Below are 17,790 nucleotides of genomic sequence, written 5' to 3'. Positions count from 1 at the left end.
TGCTACATCCTTTAATGTATTTAAAACTGATATGAAAATTGCCAATCATAAAAAAAATAAAGAATGAAAATAGCGAAAGGATCATTTTGCAGTTCGAGTATGCTAACTAATTGTAATGTCTCCCAACCCTGTAAAACATTGCCAGGCAAAAGTAATAGGTACAAAGATTACCTGAAGCAAAATCAATTCTTATCCATAAGCACTATCTCATTATCAGGCTTCAAACTTCACATCCAGAAAGTCACCTGAAATCTCCACCTCAACCCCTTATTCTTGAAGTATTCTAGCACATCTGTTCAGAGCACAAGATCACTGAGGAAGATGTGTGGTATTGCCAAGCAGAATGCAGAAGCAGATATGGGGCTTTTACATGCCATAAGGACAAAAAGATATACTGAAATGTCAACAAAAAAAAATGGTAAATTATCAGATCCTCTTTTGAAGATCTTCCAATGTACAAATTACACTTATTTTTGCATACTGAATAGGCAATGTAATTATATTCAGCGATTGCTTTTATACGTTTTCCACCACAAAATGATTAATAATTTGTCTTGAAAAAGTACAAATGTGTATGTAAAATGTTAATTGCAAAAATGTGTGAAAGTAAAGGTTTTGGTTATTTTGAATTCCCTTAATTATCAGTAGAGGAAGTATGGATATTAGAGGATCGTCAAGTTTTTGAGAAAGTAGTATCACTCCATTTTCTGTAACATTTCTGTGATTTTTCAAGTAGGCAAGTGAAATAAGCGCCTAGATCCCACTTTAAATATATCCTGACACCTTTTTTTCAAACAACAGGTTTGATTTTTGAAATGGATAATGGACTTTTAATACGACGTGGAGCCTATTCACTGATACAACTCAGCCATATATGTGGGAGATGTAAAAGTTTCTTTCAATGTATTTTTAACAGATATTTTTGGCATCCTTTATTTCAGACTGTATTATGAGGGAGAAATGTCTTTAAATGGATTTTCTCTGAATAGCAAGCCACCTGAAAAATTTCTTATCAAAAAATTTTAACTACATATAATTGACACAGAGAAAAATGAGAAAACCCTAGCTGTGCCTGTCTGTATAAAAATTTGGAGGACAAAAGGTATAGTGCTTGCCTAATACAGATTGTCCTGAGTTCCCTGAAGATTTCAGAGGGCTGGATGCGTAATTGCATTCCCATGGACATTAGAATGAATGCAATGCCAAACTGGGTCTGTCTAACAAATCGGACATGACATTCTCAGAAGTGAGGTTACTGAGCTTCCTGGCTACAACATTTTAACTGAAATCCCCACTGCATTTCAGTTCTGTGCTCAGAACAACCAGTTGAATTGTGGAAGACCTGACTGGAGCATCTCTCCTGCACAGCCGGTATTGCCAACCTCACTGCCTGAAAACGTGGGATTAAAAGAAAATGTTTATTTTAGGGTGGGTTGCATCATACAAATTGATACTAAAGGACATTAAAATCAGGCCCAAAGAAAACTGTTTAGAATTTTACAGATGTAGTATGATAATGTACAAATTATATTTAAACACAGTGAGAGCAGTATGGAAGAAACGAAACAAGTAACATGTCACCAGGTTTTAGGACTGAATTCTTGGGCCCACTGAGGTTGGTAGCAAAATTTTCATTAGCATCAGGATTAAATCCAATATTAATGAAAGTTACCACAGAAATCATCATTTATGAAAATCTCTAATCTGCTGTCCCTTTTACTGTCAGTAACTCTTCCGTAATATCCGAAATTCAGACAGGAAAATAATGTGATGGAGGTGTTACATATCCTGGTTTTATACAATGAATGAACAAATGAACATCACTTCTGTTATCAATCAATTTCTGCCATCTATATTCCTTGGGTTGCTTTTAGCTGAACTTCCAAGATGAAGTTTGAGGCTAGGGAGTAAGGTAGTTGTGTAGGAAAAGGAAGGAAAGAAGAAAATGGGGGAAACTACCTGTTTGGGCTGTGAAATGTGTGAAGTTCCAGCTATCAGCATTTTTTTCTTGAGGAACTGAAGGAGAAATTTCCGTTCTTTGATGTCCCAGAGAAGTTCAGCAGAAAAACCACAAAGCAAATGTGGAGACTAGGGCAGACAATGACAGCTATGGCTGTGCGCTCAGTCTTGGTCTTCTTACAGTTCCCTGCATTTACAGAATGCTTGCCATTATGTCTCTATTTTTCTTAGCCCTCACCTAGGAGCATCTGGATTTAATACTGAATGCTTGGTTTTAGCATCTATAGTTCTTCTGTAGTTTGGTTCAGTCTTTCCTCACCACAGCTTTTAACTCCAAAGACACATCTGCAGTGTTAATTCATGTGAGTTAGTATAGACAAAGGTGAAAGCAGAGGGGCATGACATAAATCTTGAGCAGTACAAGGCAGCCAGATGACCACACAAAAAGCTCAAGCTTTTGTGGAGACTATAAACATGTTGACATATATCATGTCGGATGAACTATATTCTAGGCTTGCATTAGAAACTTCTCACCACTCAAATGAAGGGATATTTGCGTGAATTTTTGATGTCTTGAGTGACAGTGCTCAAGTTATAATTTGAGCTAGCTCTAGAGTAAAAAGGTTTTATACCCACATCTTCTAACCCACATGCTATTTGCAAAGATGTTATGATGACAAAAAAGGGAGGTGTGGGCTCCTCCCCCTCTACGAGTGGGAACTGGGAGTTCTCCTTATGTCCTGCCTGTATCCAGGAGATTAACCTGCCAGCTCTGTTGCCTTCCATCTCAAGGCACACAAATATTTCTCTTTCAATTGGATGTGACGAGCTATAGTGCTCATTTACAACCAAAATTTATGCTCAGCTCATTATTTTAATTGTTCAGCTCAGTACTGTAATGTGAAATCTGCAGCTTCTGATAATAAAAGCACTAGAGTATGGCACTTACTGTCACATCTCTTACACTGCAGGATAGACACACTCCACATTACATCAGGGATCTGAGGTTGTTGCTATGCCTTAACTCTCTTCTGATTCATCTTAGTCCCCTACCATGGAAACTGGGGAGCAGGAGAACTGGGGAGGGAAATGGTTGTGTGCCGAGCTCAAGGTGCCATGCTAACACAAAATACTGATGTAACTGGAGCACAAACACAAACCTTACGGCTGGATAATTCACCCAGCAGCTCTGGGACTTTCATGGAATCACAAAGTTAGCTGCAATTTAAATTTATTTTTAGCAGGAAATGCCAATTTCTGGACAGTTAAATGTAGCGCAGAACTGTATTCATTTTGAGAACATGTGGTTTTGATGCTTTCTGGGAATGCATATTTTTGACTATCCATTTTCAGACCAATTTTCATCTCAAGTTCTTCTATTTCATTTGATCCATTATGTGAAAAGAAAGTTAAAAAAAATCAGGAAAAACTACTGCATACAAGCCTCTCTCTACACAGCTCTCCTCCTGAAATTTCCTCTCTTTAGCTTTGTCAAAGTTTTTGCATTCGGTCTCTTTGGACACTTAACAGGGGGTAGGCAAAAATAAGCTCAAAAGCAGTAGATACATATACACTGGATATAAAAACAACCAGTTACCACCCACCTCTTCTTGAAATGAGATCATAGAGATGCCATAGCACAGAAGAGACCTTCACATCATTTTCTAATTTTCTCTAACAATTTTCAGTCGAGTTCCTCATTTGGAACATGTCACACATCGTAAAGCCCAGTGCCTTGCATTTGAGGTTTGGCAGACTTTGCAGCACTGCAGGTTTCACTCCTCTTTGACATCTTAGCATTTTCTGCTGTTGGTGACAGGAAAGGCCAGAGGGGAATATGGAAAGCAGCTGGGTTCACGTTGGAATAAGGATTCAGTGAAGGCCTGCCCATGCTCACTGATTTTGGTTTTCATATGGACGCCAGCTTTAAATCAACTTTTGGCTGTAACTGTCAGTAGAACATACGCATTTTTACTCTGGCTTCTATTTTCTTGACAGACCTTTGGTATTTAAAGTCCTCCCAGCTTTTGGTCTCTGGCAAGGAGGGAATAAGCCAAGAGAAAAGAAAGCTGACCTGCTTCACTAGATACTCTGGTATGTAGATGCAGATAGAGTGGCAGGACTGGTGCCACTGGCCTGAGGAGCCAGCCTTATTTAGTATCCAGCCTTCCATATCATTCAGAGAGAGTAATCCGAGCTCCTTAGGTTTTGCTTCTTTAAGACACCTGCCCCTGGTCATGGAAGACTCAAATGTCAGCAGGCCAGGACAGAGAATAAATACCTTTCCAGTCTCTCTATTTGGCAAGCTATTCTTCAGCTCCCCTCTTGTTTTCTGAGTCTTATAGGTGTATTCCTTGAAGCCAGGAAGGGTGTCAGACAAAGGAAAACACAATAAAAGACTCCAGGTTGGAAGGACAAGTGCCTTCAGGGGCCTGAATAAGGAAGTTTGCAGCCTACGCTGAAGAAAAGCTAGAATGATGCTGGCAGCAGTGTTATCTCTCACAGAGCACTGCAAACCCAAGGTGAGTCATGGGGAGTAAGTGTGCAATTAATACAGTCTGAATTGCTTCAGGAAATAACACACAAAAATTCAAAACCTTTTGCTGCACCTAGGATTTAGAGAAGCAATCAGAGAAAGCATGCAGTAATGGAGCTGGCAGTGCTCAGGAAAAGGAAAGGCTCTTTCAAAGGGTGGGTGATCTGAAAGGTAGTGAGGAGAAAATGAAGCTCAAGTCCTCTATAAGAGTAACGCAAATCCAGATGGGTCACTGTTAAATTCACTGAGGAGAACTCAGCAACAGGGAGCAAGGAAGGCAAAGTCTCTGACCTTGTGCAGTGGGCAAGGACTTCTTCTGTCTCTCTGTTCAAAAGAATTGTGAACTTGTTCTAAAGCTGAGTAATTTCTGCTGATTCACAGCAAGACATTTGCTAATTCCACCAGCATGTAGGGTGAGCTACAGACAGAAATATTGCAAAGGAAACTTGAAAATTAATCCAGGATTTTAAAACAATCGCACAAGCAACAGGCATTCTTGCAACAGGTTCTTCAAGAAGATGCACATCTAAAACATACAAGGGAGTGTTACATGGATGAATGGACAGTGGTTCAGTACTAGATTTCCTCACGGGCTGATAGGTGAGAGGGGCAGGAGCATCCTACCAAACAGGGCAGATAGTTCCACTCTTCCCAATGCAGCAGGGTAGGTATGGTTGGCTCCAGCCACCAGTCCCTCGCTGCCTTTTCCAGCAGGCTGAGAGCTGTTGCTCTTCTCTGGTATGCTGTGAAATGTTTCTGCAGGAGAAGAAATATGTAATAGGCTCAGGGGATCACATGAGAATTAAAGGAAAACATATACTCTAATCCCGGATATGAATTAGTGTTCCTGTGAAATATTAAAGAAATTCATTATAAAAAGTTGTCTGAGGCATCAGACTCCTGCACAGCACAAATCTGTGTGGAAACCACTCTTTGTGACAGCTCAACTAGAATAAAATGAAGATATAACATCAGAAAATGAAACAGACCTTTTCCTTGGAAAACGTTTTCTCTAGGTGGACCTTCAGTTGTGAAAATTCTATGCTGCAATTTGGCATAAACACTAACACTGTCCTGCTTGGATTGCCAAATGAGAATTCAACTACATTTTTCAGTACCATTACCTCCTGAAAATTACCAGAATGAAACCTATTGGATTGTATCAGTATTCTACTGTTTGTTGGCATCTGCTCTGAGCATTGCGGTTCCTGGTTTTATGTATTCCTGTTGATCTACTTTCTTGGTAAACTATATCTCCCTCAGATCATTAATGTTTTTCTCCACACTCTGTGACAATGTTTAACATACAGGCACTTCTTAAAGATCCAAGGTGATCTCTCCCCTCTCTCTCTCCATACCATCACGAAAGAGGCGGTATGGAAATTGCTCAGTATGTTCCAGTTTTCTTCTGAAGTCCTACACAACCTACAAATAACTGCTTGTCCCAAGCACTGTTTGTAGTCTGTTACTATGGAAAATGCTTTTGAATATCTCATTCTAGCAAATACCAAAACACAGATTGGTAAAAGACATCTTCTCGCCCCCTGCCTTGAAGTGGGACAACCAGTTAGAGACATAAACTTTCAGTTTTGGTATTTTGTCTCTTTCTGCTCACTTGGTTAGCAGATTTGGTATTCCTCTTCATTGTCCTTCTTTTTTTTATTGCTTCCTGTACATCTCTAACCTATACATATATACATATATATATAAGTGATTTCTCTATGTGGTCTCATTCCAAAGTCTTTATTTTCTACTCTTTACTTCAGCTGGTGATTTCAGTTCCTTTTTCTTCCTACTCTAGATGCTCAACTCTCACCCTTAAGAACAGCTGTTCTTTGTTTCTTTCACCCCACCATTCTTCCCTGGGCTGGAGGCCATCAAGCTCAACCATCAAATGATTTTTCTCATTAATTTTACCCCCTCTCCAATATGTTCCCCAGACAGATTAATTTTCTGCCATTTGAGATAGTCATCTTTAAAGAGAAAGATATGGTTTCAGTTTACATTCAGTTATTAGATGAGTTACCAGTAACAGCAACCAAAAATGAAGGACTTTGACTTCTTTACAACTTACACTGCCTTTGCTTAGAGGAGAGATATACTTCACTACTGTAAAAGAAATTACCTAAGGCTGTTACATATCCCTTAAACAATACATTCTGTATAAAAGAAATAGTAAGTGTGACTGATAGTGGAAGCACTGTTAAATGTAGTCAATTTTGAAAATATAACAAAAAAGTCCCTTAGGGGATCTTTTTGGGGGTAGAAATATCTACAGCAGATGCTAGCAACTTTCTGTAGACTTGGCTATCCTACAGCAACTGCAGACAAGTGGAAGTTTGAGTTTACAAGCACATTTGCTTTTCTTAGGCTCTCTTTGCCAACCATTTGGAAGCAATTGGCAGATGCCATCAGAGGTCCACACCTTGAAATGCCCATCATCATTTCTGTCTTGTCATGCTTTTGGCATGGGTAAAGAAGAAACTCCAAACTTGTTCCTTTAGGGAGGTTGCCTATTTGACTGGCAAACTTCAGATAGCCTTCATGACACTTAGGTGAGTTCCTCTTCTTCTGCACTGATTAGGAGGACACATAGCTATGGTATAGTTCTAGCTTTGCATCTTAGTGTACTTGTTTAGGAAATAGCGTAAGCAGAAAAAATATTCTGGATACAACACAAAATATTTTTCCTATTTTCCATCCTAGTTGAGACATTTCAGGCAGCATCACCAAAATCCTTCACATTCTCAGAACCATGTAACAATTCTCTGTAAGCAGGATCCAGTTTCTCCATTTCCATTAAATCATTATCCTTCCCTTCTTTTAGGTCCTCAGAGCTATCCATCCCCTCAGCTTATCCCATTATTCTTTCATATAGATTCACGTGTTTAGGGCCTTCAATTTTCTTCCCACAACTGCTTTAAATTCCTTCCTTCAGATCCTTTTTTTCCTTTCATAATACTTCTGCTACACAAAAGACCTCTTTTCCTCTAAGATTTCTAATATTCCAGTTGTATACTGAGTGCTTAGGCTGTAAGAATACCTGCTAAAACATGTAACCACCTAAATAAAATGTCTGGGAGCATCTCTCTTTGTGATGCTTGTAATAAACTATCCACCCCCTGCAGAACAGGTCAGTCTTGACCCACATTAACACAGCATGTAATCCAGATGGTTTTGGAAATAAGATAATCATTATATCAGCAGTCACTTCCATTCTTATCTTGTAATTTTAACTGCCACTGCCTTGAAATCACATGGTACACTAATTAATTAAGCCTTCTGAATACACTACTTATCTGCATACAGATGTAAAATCTAATCAGCAATATAAATCAGTTCACCAAACAACTAAAGAAATTCAGAGTAAAAAGTTGGAAATGTTTTTATAAGTGAATTCATAACATTGCACAGCTCCTCTGTAACACTGGAGTGTTTATATGCTAGAAATTTTGTCTTTCAGCTCCAGGAGAGATGCTTTTTCTTGCACTAAGCAGCAGCAGGGATGTGATTCATCACAAAACAAATGAAGAAATGGAGATAAAAAGCACAAAAGCAGCTTTGACAATCATGGCAAATAAGGGAAATTTTTTAAAGGTTACATTGTTTGTTAATCTGTAAACTTTACCTCAGCCTTTTCTGCTTTACTGATTGGTAAATTGCTGGCCACAAATGAAACAGTAGAAGGAAGAAGTCTTATTTCTGTTTGTGGTACTGTCACTTTCAGGTAAACGGAAGGGACAAACACCTGGGCATAGATATTTGTTCTAACAGTGCTGACAAAAGATTTACAGAAGCTGGTTACCAAGCAACTGTTTATTACAAAAATCTGAATAGCATCCTTTTGTTACTCAAATTTCAGAACACATCACTCAGTTCCCACTGCTTCTGTAAGGTCACCTAGGATATAGCTTCTCTCTCAGTGCAATTGTCATCAGTGTCACAAATGGGTCTGCACAAACCGCCCTTCACTTTTTCTGAAGTTGCTCACTCTTAAGCTGTAAATTGTGTATATTAAGAAGGTAACTCTCACAAAGTGCAGATCACAGAGAGTTAAATGACAAGGTGAATGTTTAAGTGGTTTCTGCATCTCTCACCGTTACCCTGATATTTATTTAATGGATGAGACACTTGCACATGGTGGTAATAAGTGCCAATTATGGAGCTGAGAGAGAAAGATGGCTCTGATCAGGCTGAGAAAAAGCAAAAAGGGCCAGTCCTACAATGTAACTACAAGCAGCACTCCTTGAGTCCCTGCTCTGTCAATCACGCATTGCTTTTTCTTCCAGATAGCTTTAGTATAAAAAGACTATTTCTATTTTGGAGATGATCTTTTGTTTTCTTTTGTTAATTTGTCATGCTACATAGATATACACACTTACATATACACACATATTGATATGCATATGTACATAATACTTACATAGACATGGCCTTCATATTTTAAGGCTATTGCTGAGGACAGAGTTTGGGCCACATCCCAGAGGAGGGACTGTTGGCCTTTCCAGCTGGTAACCAGCAGCAGTGTCAAACCTGCACTGCCCACCCACACCCTGCCCAGTTAGCTGTGCTGTTTCCAGGGCTCATTCACCTGTTGACCCTGCCCAAAGCAGAGTGTTCAGCATCATGTCACTAGTTTGTGCAAATATGTGGGACACACTGAGAAGAGATGGAAGTGGGGATGACATCCCCCTAGCCCAGCCATCACCACAAGCAGTGACAGTCCAAATAACCAGGCCCTGAACCTCTTCTTTGTTGTGAGGAGGTTGTGACCTCAGGGATGAGGAATTAGCTTCGGATACTTTGCTACTAACCTTAGAAACATCTGTGTGGCTTCAGATGCTTTGTGAGAGCTTTTCCACCCCCTCCTTCAGTTCACCTTATTTAAAATTAACTTGTATTCTCACCTATACTTAAGCAGAAACTGTTGCCATGGTAACACTGGAGGGCTTCTAAATCCAGCACACGATGTAGGCAACACAAATGAGTCCCTATAGAAAGAGATACCAGCACGAGACATGGCCCTGTAAGGATGTCATGTGGAGGAGGCAGCCAGCACATTACCCCAGGAGGCAGCAGGACTCTCGCCAGGAGGCACCTCTCGTCCTTTACCTTCCTCAGAAGCACGAGGAGCTGAAAACGGAGAGAAAACAGAAAGCTGGCTGCTCTGTAATGAGGTGGGAGAGAAGTGCCCGCAGAGCTGACCCCAGCGCTGAAGCTCTTGACAGCAGCACAAAGCCCGGTTAATGTGGTGGCAGCCCGTGGTGAAAGAGGGACCGTGGTTCACATTGTGTTCGCTTTTGCAACTATTACTTGCTTTGCCAGGCAGCTCTGATTTCAGATACTCAGTCCTGTCGTGTTTCTCTTGCAGGGTGTGGTGACATGCTGCTGACAGTGTGCAGGTTGCCTGTGGGCAGAAGGACAGGACTGGGGCAGGAGGCCACAGCAGGAGCATCCTGACTTGCATAGAACAGGGCACATCCTCAGCTGTCAGTCTGCCCAGGTCCAGAGGCACCACCAGGCCTGAAGCAGCCTTTACCATAACGCAGATGAAGTTAGGGGTGGAGTGGCCTCTGAGGAGGGAGAAGGAAAACGGGAAGTTACTTTTTTGCCACCTTCTCATGTCTAGTCTAGTTCAGGCAATGACAAGCATGATAAGACATAGCACAGCAGAAACCTTTTCTTTACCCTTCCTACGATTTTGATACGCCAAATCACTCTGAGCTGCAGTACCCAAGAAACCTATGTATTACATGTTGCACTGTCCCACTCAGTTTCTACTCTGATCCTGCCCTCTGATTTCAGCCTTGAATTGCAGAGTGAAAAGAAGTTCAGTTTCCACAATTCCCTCCACCATTTCCTTTGCTAAGCTCATTAGCTTCATAAGACCGGAATGAGACCACTAAGTCATTTCCCACAGGCTGCTTAGCTGCGATCAGAAAAGCAACAATGACTGATTTGGGCTGGAGTCGAACCAAAGAGCCCATTCCTTCACACACTGTCCAATCCATCTGCTGAAAATTATTCCACACTGCACACACAAGGGCAGAAATCCTGCTTTAAAACATATATTAGGTTCCATTTATGTGATTTGCCTATGTATTCCCAGGCTTTCCAGGATTTTAATTTTCCCCCTGGCTATCTGAATTCCAGATTTTGTGGAATAAATCCCAATGAAGTGTTGATTCGTTAACAGAAACAAGATTAGATTTAAGGAAAAAAAAAAAGGAATTTGCAGAATAGATACTATCCTGCCATTGTTCTACAAAACAGAACAAGGTTTTAAAGCTGATAAGGAAAAAAAAAAAAAAAAAAAAAGACTGCATTTCTCTGTCATTTTTCTCCTCACATTGAGAAATCTCACAGACTGCTGCATAAACAATCCCACAGCTTACAGTGGGACTCTGACAGGGGTGTCAGAATCTAGCATAGGATTTCAGGGAGGGCAGAAGCTATTTTTATAAAACCATCATTTGATCTCCTTGGATTATCTTTATACATAGTATTGTGAGGTTACATACAGCAACATATAGTATTTTTTGTTAAGTGCCTCCCTGTCTCCCGTATTGAAAATTTGCTGGTGGTTTTGTCTAAACAAAGAGTACAAAACAGGCTAAATAAAGCTTTTTTTGGTTTGACCTTGTTCACTTATTTAAAAATGAACAGTAAGAAAAGAGTAACAGCAGCTATTAAAAAATAACACATAAGGCAACCAGTGAATTTGCACACTAGGTGCTGAGCTGCACACTGAATGCTGGCCTCCCAGCTCCTGCACCTCTCATTTTTACTGTGGCTTCCGTCCTCTGGACATTTTGAAATTTATGTAAGTCCACACACACACTGGTCCAGATATTCTCCCTAGAGATTTCATACTGGAGAAGCTCAAAAAATGTATTGCTTCTGCTTTCTCTCTTAGCTTGGAATACTAAGTCACACCAGAACTATAATTATCCGCTTTAATTTTCTATTATTTGACATTTTTATCTTATTAAATAGTTAATGAAAATGTGCAATACTTACTGATATTTTTCTTAATTTCATAGAATATTCTTAATATTCCTAATTCTCTATTCATTACTGAACCACCAGCGTGCTGCTGGCTGAATTTCATTGGTGGCTTTTAATTAGACACAGACACTTTAGAAAGTCTGCACAACTGTGCACTGTTGCAGGCAGTTATGGGCACAGTCAGACACATGGTTTCCACTTCTTCTCTGTCTCAAATCTTATGTAATTTCAATTAAAAAAAGCAGAAGCTAAATAAAAATTGTACCAAACCATAATGCCACACTTTTCCAGCATTCTTTACTCTGGTTTGAGTGACTGCATAATAAACCAGTCAATGGAAAATCCGCTTTACATTTTTACCATGTAAGAGGAGATATAAGCAGCCTCCTGAGGTACACTTGAAGCGGTTCACAGAAGAAAAGAATGAAACTTCTGGCCTGTGATTCAGGGCTTATCAATAATTTCTTTTTTTTTTTTTTCTTCAGCCATTTGCACTGATGTCCTCTATCCAGATACTTTCAAAACCATCAGACAAATTAACGTATAGCTAGAGATAGTTTTGCTACTGGGGAGAACCTGGAGTAGTAGGGGAGGTCATGGGATACAGCCAAGTACTTTCAAGCTGTACTCAAATAATTCTGTGACAGTAACATCATCCTGTGCCCTTGTCAAACAGCATTCCTACCTGCACAAACAGATGCAGGATCTCTACTCTTGGGATTGATTTGCATGATCACACATCCTAATCCCTAATGGGTGGCCAACATGCCATCATTTCACACTGTCCTATGGTGTTGAAATTTCTATCAATCTAGTCTTCACTATGTTTTGCTGGCAATAACAAACTGAGGAATTAGACGTTTTTAAAAATTACTTTCTCTTTTAGGTCTAGAAAGCTGTGAGTTCAGTAGCTGAAGCAGAAAATAAGAACAACCTACCCTTAATGTCAAGCTTATATTCTGTACCCTTACAGCTCCAATGCCACACCTAGTCTGGGAAAGATCCGCACATGAGTCTTCTGCAAATAAAAGACTCACATTTCCATATATCCATCAAATTCACAGCTAAACTTTTATTCACACATATGCTAAAGCTGTATGAAAGCCTAGTCAAAAGAGACTCAGAGAAACATGCATAGCCAATACAGTATTCTAGTCCCCAATCCAGAATGTGATTCTTTCAGCTAACACATTCACTTATCTCTTCTTATCTATGATTAAATATATATATTTGTGTAAATGCATGTGAGCATATGTATATATATGTGTACATAAATAAGCAAGTTGCTCTAAAAGTAATGCCTCCTATTTATTTTTATTGAAACTACAACAGATAAAAAGAGCACAATAAAACTATTTGATAAAGCAAATTCTCAGCTACAAAATGTATTTTTCAACGTAGTCATCACCATTAGCCAGTACAAGCAGATGAACTGATGGAGATGCTCTTCATTTTGCGGTGTGACAGCTTTGCATGGCTGTCTGAACATAGCTTATTTTTCATGTTACTGTTGCCACTGCTGAAACACATCACCCACCATCTCACTGTGCTCACATCCACTGTTTGGTCTCCAGAAACATTCAGCAAGCCTTGATGACTGTCAATGGGAGCAATTTTTTTTGCACGGAGGAATTCAATTCCATTCCTTTGCTTCATATGTACTTCCATGTCAGACACTACTTTGTCAGACTGCCCTGTTTCTGCCAGCTGTCTCATGGCAAAAAAAAATGTAATGGAATACTTGTGGGAAGGTTCAACCTCTACTGCCATACCACCAACATCCCCTCCTAATGTCTTGGATCAACATAATAAAATAGGAGGCATTACTTTTGGAGCAGTCCTCATCTGTATATTTCCACTAACAGTCCAAAAGAAATAGCATTATATAAGAAAAAAATATTGCCTGTGACTAAGAAAGATCAGTGGTTTTATGTGGAAGAAGATGTAAGTGCCTGTATGTGAATGAGCCCTTGCTTAGCAGCTGAGACACACAACATGATTGCACACATGATTTTCACCTGAGATACAAAGCAGAATGCCTTCTCCCTTGCTGTGATTCACAGCATGCTCATTAGTGTGGTGTAAGCGGCCATTTTTGCTCTGCAACTGGTCAGTAACTGAACTTGTCCATTTCTCATACCTCAGATGAGAAGCACGATGTTAGAAAGCACAGGTTATGCAGTTGCTTTCTCCCGTGCATCCATACGCTAAAGAATTGGCCATGCTTGCTCCTAGCCTCCTTTCCTAAAACAGTAGGCTACAAAACAACATGGATACACAAATGCAATGTTTAGCTTTCTTACTTATAGAACAAAGCATGTCTCTTTTAACTCTTGGCCTTAGCAGGTATGTCAAGCATGGTGAGACATAATGAGTAACAGGTCTGGCAAAATCTGAAGCGAGTTGCTAGACAACAAGATGATTTCTACTGAAAACACAACTAAGAAGTTGAAAGTGATCAAGTGTTAGTTGTTAGTTCATTGTATTTGTTTAAAAACTGGGTACCCATTTTTCAGAGCATTTTATGAAGAAACCTATATGGAAAGCAAGATGGGGAGAAAGATGACGTTATATATGGGATGTTCTGTCTGTTGTGTAACAAGGGCTATAAATACCTGGGAGGTTACTTGCTTCCTCTGTGCAGAGGCAGATGTAATGTCAAAGCAGCACTCATTTTAGTAGGTTTGGAGTGGCTTAAGGAACTCCAAGATTGTGGAGTACTCCAAGGTAGAAGATTGTGGACCTATTTAATGAGCTATTAAATAAGCTGAGAGCTTCTGTTACATATTGATTTGACGAGGTGGCTTCAGTTACTAGGAAGATGCACACATAGGCTACTAAAGTGAGTTTATCTGAGTATATTTACAGAATTTCTTTGCCTTTTAGGTGGTATTTCAAGTGAGACAGGAAAAAAAGCAGTTTCTGTTTCATTTGAAATAGTATTTCTGACACCTCAGGTCAATCGTCATTTTGTTTCCTGCTCAGACATGTAATTACTACATGTGAAACTTATTTAGTAAAAAGTGGTCTGGAGCCCTCAACGGGGTATGCCTGCCTGGTTTCTCATACAACCTATGACAGGAAAGCGTTGCCATCTTCAAGCCACACAGATACTTTCTGACTCGCGTTCTGACCTCAGCTGCTTGAGGTCACTGCACTGAGATGGCAAAAAGTAGGGAACAAATTAACTTCAAAATATTTCTGAAGCTAGTTAGAGTCATTTAATGGCAAATAGATTTTTTTCTTGGCATAGTACACTTGAAATGATCAGATTTTCCTGTTCAGTTTAAGGCAAGGAAAAGTAAAGTCACTCTTGAGGAAATGTTATCTGTTCTTATATATTCCAACAGTGTCTCTGGTGTTCAAAGGTGCACACAAAATTTACGGCAAAACCTGGAACTGAAACCTTTTTCCCTGAAACTTCATCCACCATCAAGAGTGTGTAACAACAAAACCATAAAAACGATCTTTAAGAGTCCTGATATATGGATTATATTCTTTTTCTTCGTTGCTCATGGTTTTTTTTTGCAGTTCTTCAATACACAGTAACCACCAGCAAGTTTTGGTAGAGAAGCACATGGGAAGTACAAGTCATATTCTTGTGTATCTGAATACAGTTTGGTTCAGTGTTTCAGTCAGAGCATAAATTATTTCTCTAGAAGACAATCATAATGGAACCTGGCTATCAATTACACTGTAAAATAAATTCCCTAGGAGATTCTGAGAAATCTCACAGGAAAAATGTAAAGTACAGGAGACAGTGCATTAAAAGAGGTACAGCAGAATTATGTGTTTGTCCTGACAAATGCTAATTTTTGTTTTCAGTTCGAGCATCTCTATTCATTAACTAGTTAATTGCTGAGAAGAAGTCAGCAAGGATGTTGTTGGTTTTTTCCCTAAAAAGCTGTTACAGGATCCAATTAACAACAACAACAACAACAAAAACCTCATGGGTACACACAGAGGTCTGACTGGCAAAAAAATCTGCTGAAAACCCATGAGTTGCAATGAATGCCAGACTAAACAAGAGCCAGCATCACGGATACAAAGAGGGATCCAATGGGCTAAAAAGTCTGCTGAAAACTGTGTTGCAGTGGAAGCCAGACTAAACAGGAGCCAGCAATAGTTTGTAATCTTACCTTCTTGGTGCTCGTGAGGCTGCCCGTGGATTTCTGTGTCCACTTTTGAGGCCTCCCACTTCAAAATGGCAGCTGAAAAACTAGCGTGGATCCAGCAGAGAGCTGCAGGGTAACAGCACATGTGGAGAGGGTGGGCACTGGGCTTGTATAGCCTAGCAAAAAAGAGGCTGAGGGGCAGTCTCATACCATCTACAGGTGCTGATGGGAAACAGAGATGCACAGTTGTGTCAGATCGTATAGCCCAATGCAGCATCCTCAAATGAAGACTTGGCAGATTCAGTCTGAATTTTGGGAAAAGCTAGGAATTCGGCACAGCGTGGGAACCTATTACTTGGATGCAGTGAAATCTCCATCCTTGGAGGTCATGACACGACCAGGAAAAGCCACTGCTCACCTGATCGGTTGTTGGCAGTAGGCACACGTAAAGCAGGAGTCTGGACTAGATGGTGTTCAGAGGTTCCCTCCAAGCAGCTTATCTGCTGTTCTGTGTCAGTCATTCATGTTTCTGGTCAAATTCAAGGTAGAGAACTCTTCACTTTCTGCCAATTAAAAGTTTGGTTGAAATGTTTAACTGCTTCTGACTACCACCCAAGAAGGCACTATCATTAATTTAAACTGAAATGTTTATCTTAATCTCACAGATGTGCTAGATGACCCCAAAATGTTTTATCCTCTGATATATAGGATTCCATGTTATACAGATATCTGCCAGTATTCACCTTCTCTTTCTGAATGCAAAACCTATTCAAATGTACACCTTCTCTCTGGTACAATGCAACGTATAAAACGGCACTAACCAATTATCTTAGCTATTTAATTCCTACAGAGTCTGTTCTTTTGGAATGCTATAAGCCTATTTTTTCCCCTGATAAGTCATCAGAATGGAAGTGTCACTATGCTCCTGATGACTTGTACTAAAGACGAAGGCAGGACTGATTGTGAATGTGTTAATTATATTTTAACTTTGCGGTGCATTTCAGAAAATATTAATAAGACTGAAATTTCAATTATTAATTACATAATGAGTAACACAATGCAGTTGTGCAGTCTAATCCAGGCACATTCCTAAATAATTTAGTTCTGAAAATGGTGTAGAACAAAGAGCCTGAATCACAGTGAAATCAAGCAGTAGAGAGAATAAAAGTCTAAAGTCTAAGACTAAAAAGCCCAAATGATTTTCATCAAAGAAAAAAAAAAGTAAACCAAACCGTAAAATTCAAATGTTCCTCACTGCTAAAAATTAGTTTATAAACTATAATCTCAACACAATATCTAAAGAAAGACCTGTCATTTCATACATCAAAATCAGTGGTAAAACCTACACTCCAGGAATGTGAAAAGTTTTTGGCTGATGATGTTCTCATCTGTATTGTCCATCATGGGCTTTAGTTGTGCACTGCTAGGTCTTTCTTCACAAGGGGCTGTATTTAACATGAGAGTACAGGGTAGGCAGGGAAATGGAGTGGAAAAGTTGTGGAATACTGGAAGGCTTCATACTGTCTTCTACTGTGATACAGAGAAAAAGGCATTTTTCAAGAACATGTGAAATTGTTTCCCTTGCCTTCCCTCCTTCTTTGTCCAAGTGTGCATATGCCTACAGTCCACCAAAAATCAGACAGACAAGGGATTTGGATGAAGCATACCTACACCTGAAAATATCACATGCTGGCTGCTTCAGCGTGAGGGAATGGGATCTTGTCACCAGCTCCTCACCTCCTATCCTTCCACCTACTTGCCTGACCCCTCATCAGCCTCCTTCCACTGTGCTCTGCATCTAAAAACACCCTGCAAACAGTGGGGCTGAACTGCACTTCTGCAAAATGCTTAAATTTTTGGCAAAAGAGCATTTCTGACAACAGCAAGTACTCAAGCAGCTCTGGGTTCCTAGCAGGGACTGGAAGGATCCGGGAGGTGAGTGGGTGCTGGAAGCATGGCCAGGGAATGTTTTTTGGCCAGCCTTCATACTAATTGTCAGTAGATTGTGACATTCTAGCCAGCATGTCTCAGATGGAAGGTGCTAGCATGGTGGCTTCCAATGCCACATGTCAGAGAACAGGACAGAAGGAAGAAGTAGTGACCATTTTTTTTCTTTGAAATCTATCCTGGATTCCCACTGCTATGAGGAGAAACACAAGCACAGAACCCAGA

At 39.9% G+C, this 17,790-nt stretch overlaps 1 long non-coding RNA gene across 1 annotated transcript; it reads left to right on the top strand.

Moving 5' to 3' along the window:
- Positions 1–4,036: 4,036 nt before the first annotated feature.
- Positions 4,037–10,793, top strand: LOC109368312. Its single transcript, XR_002116240.2, has 2 exons — positions 4,037–4,481; positions 9,867–10,793. It is a non-coding gene; the product is annotated as an uncharacterized LOC109368312 (long non-coding RNA).
- Positions 10,794–17,790: the final 6,997 nt, after the last annotated feature.

This window comes from Meleagris gallopavo, chromosome 6, assembly GCF_000146605.3.
Source record: "Meleagris gallopavo isolate NT-WF06-2002-E0010 breed Aviagen turkey brand Nicholas breeding stock chromosome 6, Turkey_5.1, whole genome shotgun sequence".
In the NCBI taxonomy this organism is placed as follows: Eukaryota; Metazoa; Chordata; class Aves; order Galliformes; family Phasianidae; genus Meleagris; species Meleagris gallopavo.
This window is presented reverse-complemented; position numbering and strand designations above follow the sequence as displayed.